The sequence below is a fragment of the Bison bison genome, unplaced genomic scaffold (assembly GCF_000754665.1).
Source record: "Bison bison bison isolate TAMUID 2011002044 unplaced genomic scaffold, Bison_UMD1.0 scf7180017864115, whole genome shotgun sequence".
NCBI lineage: Eukaryota > Metazoa > Chordata > Mammalia > Artiodactyla > Bovidae > Bison > Bison bison.
In genome coordinates, this window is record NW_011494687.1 from 2,200,425 (window position 1) to 2,205,820 (window position 5,396).

Here is a 5,396-nt window from a genome sequence, read left to right on the forward strand (position 1 = left end):
GACATGAGTCTGAGTGAACTCCGGGAGTTGGTGATGGACAGGGAGACCTGGCGTGCTGTGATTCATGGGATCACAAAGAGTCGGACACGACTGAGCGACTGAACTGAACTGAACTGTATCTTCAGCTAAGTTTAAACTGCTCTTTGAGAGTTTAAAAAGAAAATTTAAATGAAAAATTTTCAAATACAATTCAAAGTTAAGAATAATGAATCTGTATGTATTACGCGCTGCTTCAACTAAACATATGATCAATTTTGTTTCATCTATGCTCTCACCACTTCTCCTAGACTTCCACAGAATTATTTTAAGGCAAATGGCAGTCATTACACTCTTTCATTGGTGAATACTTGAGTATGCAATCCCTAAGAGATAAGAACTATCTTTTCAACATAACCATAATGCCATTATTATATCAGCAAAATTAACAATGGTATTTTAATATCGTATAATATCTACTCAGGGTCTGAATCTCCCTAACTGACTCATAAAGGTCTTTTTATAATAGTTTGATTCAAGATCCAAACAAGAGTTATATGTTGCATTTGACAGGTTTCTCAAACCTCTTTTAAACTATAACAATTATTTCCCCCCGCTTTTTCCTTGCAATGTATTTGTTGAAGAAACTTGAGCACTGATCCTGTTTTATTCTTGATTACATTCTGATGGTGTTTAACATATTGTCCCGTTTCTAATATTTCCTGTAAAACCAGTATTATATTTATAGTCTTGTGTGTTTTTTTTGGCAAGAATCCTTTGTAGAAAACGCTCTGTGCTTCCTACTGTATGCCATCAAGAAGCACATACTATCCGGATTCTCCTCTTTTCGTAATGTTAAGTTTTATCGGTATATGCACGTGGTGTCAGTTTGATTCATGTGTCAGCCTCTTACTTAATATTTCTGATAGTCATTGATGACTATTGCCTAGATCATTTCATTGGGATTGTAAAATGATGATGGTATATAATTCCTTCTGCTCTTATTAGCTAGAATTTTTCCATGAAGACTAATTGCTTCTTAGACTACTTAGTTACTTTATTCAGTTTTTAGTTTAAAACTTTATAATTTTATTTCTAGAATCTCTACTTTAAATGTTAGATCATTTTTATAGCTTCCTGTTTTCTGATATATTTTCAATTTTGTCTTATATTTCTTTAAGTATAGTAAGCATAATTACTTTATAATCTATGTCAGATAATTACAATATCTGAAGTCTTTGAAGCTCAGTTTCTGCTGTTGTTTCTTCTGGTTCTCATTCACAATGTCTTACCTCCTTTTGGGTTTAGTTATTTTTCATTACGAGTCACTAACTTCCCTAGGAAAATGATCTGTAGGCGTTCTTTGGGGCCTGGGATGAAGGGGACATTTTTCCAGAGTGAATTTGTGTTTACTTCAGCTAAGTGCCTACAGCATTATTTTCTCGTCCTTGGAACCACTTAAATCTAAATTTACAGCTTGAATTAAAAAAAAAAAACATTTAAACATTGTGAAATTGTTCTGTAAAATTTTTTAAAGTCCTACTTGTAATCACACATTCTTCATCTTTGTTTGGCACTGAGGCTACCTTCCTTGCAGGTCTCTGGAGCTGCAGAGCTGGGGGCAGGTCCACCAGCAGGAGAATCTTTCCTCAAACTCTCCACCCCCGATGGATCTTCTTTCCCTTTCTCTAGAGAGCAAAGCTCACATCTGCACACTGTTGGTGGGAATGTAAATTGGTGCAATCACTGTGGAAAACAATATGGTTTCTCAAAAAACTAAAACTAGAGCTACAATATGATCCAGCAATATGTATATACATACAGTGGAATACTACTTGGCCATAAAAAATAACGAAAACCTGCCTTTGCAGCAAATGGATGGACTTGGAAGATATCATGCTAAGTAAAATGTCAGACAAAGAAAGACAAATACTGTATAATATCACGTATATCAGATCTAAAAAATACAACAAGCTAGAGAATATAACAACAAAAAGAAGGGCAAACTCACAGATATAGAGAAAAAAGCTAGTGATTACCTGCGCAGAGAGAGAAGGGAGGAGAGGCAATAGAGAGTAGTGGATTAAGAAGTACAAACTGTTAGGCATAAAATAAGCTACAGGGATATATTGTACAGCACAGGGCAGATGACCAATACTTTATAATAACTATAAATGGAGTATAACCTTTAAAAATTATGAGTCAATACACTGTACGCCTGTAACTTACATAATTTAGTGTATCACCTATGAAGTGAAGTGAAGTGGCTCAGCCATGTCCGACTCTTTGTGACCCCGTGGACTGTAGCCTACCAGGCTCCTCCTCCAATACAGGTGAAGTATATCACCTATACTTCAATTTAAAAAAGAGTTCAAAACATACATTAAAAAAACAAAGTTTAATTCTGCAAATTTGGCAAATGCCCTCCAAGCAAATGTGACTACAGGGTTTTGAATACCTCTCTAGTTTTCTGACTTAATTTAGGTTTTAGCCTGTTAATTCTTTACTGTTTTGTTGGCTTTATCCATGCTTTAAGAAGGAAGATAATTATATTTCACTCAGCATTTTAAATCATCTTTAGTGTAAGGTTAACAAACTGTGTTGAAGAAAACAGAAGTCTGGTTAGCTTTTCTAGCACAACTTTTTATCTTCATAAGAATTAATGTGTTTTTTTCCCCTTAACTTTCTACACGTGTGTGCGTGGGTTCATTCAGTAATGTCTGACTCTTTGACGTGCCACGAATTGTAGTCCCACTAGGCTCCTCTATGTACCTATCATTAATATATCCCCAGGTTCTCCTCTGGTTAAGCAAATGTCTCTTCAGTAAGTTCCAATGTCTTAGGTAGTCTATCAACTTTATTTCTTAAAAAAATCACTCCTGAATCCTGAATTTTCTCTAATCTTGATGAATTGATCTCTGGTCTTGCCCTACAACTTGAAATCTCCCTTTAACATCACCTTGGGGATTCCTTTTTCTCTTTTGTGCTGGATACTGTTTCATGGATTTCATACCTTTCTCTCTTTTGACTAATTTATTTGTCTTGATGTAATAAACCCTCTCCTAACTTTCTGAAGAACAATGCATGGAATATCTGTATTTTGAATTGCATGTCTGAAATTGTCTTTATTCTGGACTCATAGTTAGATTATAGTTTGGCTGTGTGTATTAATAGAATTCTAGGTTGGAAACAGTTTCCTTCAAAATTTTGAAGCCATTCTCTACTGTCTTCTATCTTACAGAGTTTTGATAAGCCAAATGCTATTCTGATTCTTGAGCTTTGTATGCAACTTGTCCTTTTCTCTGGAAGCTCTTAGAATTGTTTGTCTGTGTCCAGTGTTCTGAAATTCTTTGATGAAGGATTTGGTGTGGGTTTGCTATCAGTGTGCCCTTCCAATTTAGAGACTTTCTTCATTTTAGGATAACAAAATACTTTAAAATAATTTTGGTGATTGTTTCTTCCCTTCTGAGTCTCTGTTCTTTTTGTGAAACCCTCGCTATTCAGAGAGGCTTCCCTGGCGGTTCGATGGAAAAGAATCCACCTGTGACGCAGGAGACCCAGATTCAATCTCTGGGTTGGGAAGATCCCCTGGACAAGGGAATGGCAACCCGCTCTAGTATTCTTGCTTGGAGAATTCCTTGGACAGAGGAGCTGATTGGGCTGTGGTCCATGGGAGTCGCAAAGAGTTGGATACAACTGAAGCAACTGAGCACACACGTATGCGCTATTCAGATGCTGGACCTGCTGGACTGATCCTTTACTTTTTATTAATTTTCTCCTAAAGTAGGCCACATTTCATTTTCTTTCTTTCTTTCAAAGACTTACTTGTTTATTTATGGCTGCACTGGGTCTTCACTTTTGCATGCATGACCTTTCTCTAGCTGTGAAGAGAGGGATGTAGCCTGTGATGCTCAGGCTTCTCACTGGAGTGCCTTCTCCTGTTGCAGACCCCAGGGTCTAGAGCACTGGATCAGGAGTTGTGGTGCACAGGCTTAGTTGCTCTGAGGCTTGTGGGATCTTCCCGGATCAGGGATTGAAGCCATGTCTCCTGCATCGGCAGACAGATTCCCAACCATTAATGTTCAACTGTATCCTCTAGTCTTTCTATTGAATTTTTATTTTTATTGGTTTTGATTTCCAAGAGCTCTTTTTTCTTATCTGAATAGTAGCTGCTTTTAAAAATTGCTTCCTTAAAAAAAATAGCTTTCTGTTGTAAATTATTTAAGTAAAAAATTTTATTTCTAAAATATAATCCAATGACTTCACAATCTTTCATGAACAAACATACTACCAATTCTCTAAAGGATAAAGAAAATTGAACCTGTCTTTAACTACATATCTTGCCTGGATAGTCACAGAATATTTCATTCAATAATCAAAGAAAGTGATTTTTCCAATGAGGAGTCAAGAGATCTATATTACAGTTCAAACTCTTTAAAATTAAAATACATAATATACTGCAATATAAAACAAGATTTGTAGGAGGGATAAGCAAGATAGTAGTCCAGTTTCCTTTTTGTAAATAAGGTGAGTTGGTCTATTTAATTTATAATCCTTATTGCACTTAATACCTGAAAATTCTAATTTAGGGCTCAGACTTTGGCCTTATCATCCAAAATAGCAACCAAATTAAAAATGCAGTAATTCTTCTACTTGAGCTTACTATATATTAAAAACTCAAAAGACAAAAAATTCTATAATACATATTACCAATGAACAAAAATCTAAAAAGTTTATGGCAATGCATCACATAGAATTACCTTGCAATATTTTTGTTTAAAGTAGACTTTTTAAATAGAGTACTTACATATTTCTTTCATACATTCATACTTACCTTGGCAATTTCACATCTATAAAAATCTTATAATCATTCTTTAATAAATACAAAAGAATAAAAACACCTATGAAATTTGGACAAACAACATTAGCACTAAGTATAACCCATCCAGATTCTTAGGTTAACTCATTCAATTACTACAAAGATCTTTATAGAGTTGAATCTAATACTGTATATTGTACATCACTGCCCTCTGATGGCATCACCAATATATAATTTTAAATTAAGCAAGCTAAAGAAAAACTTTATTATAATGTAAAACAGAGTGTGTCAATTTTATAAGCTACAGAGGTAGAAAATAAATTATAAGAAGTTTAATGTTTTCCAGAAATATTAATTTCTTAGTAAGTTTAAAAATTTACAGTGTTCCTTCATATAAGCCCTTCAAATGATTTTTCAAGATTTCCCCTGATGATCAGTTCAAAAGGCACTGAGTCTCTCAGTCAGTCAGTTCAGTCTCTCAGTCGTGTCCGACTCTTTGCAACCCCTTGAATCGCAGCACGCCAGGCCTCCCTGTCCATCACCAACTCCCGGAGTTCACTCAGACTCATGTCCATCGAGTCGGTGATGCCATCCAGCCGTC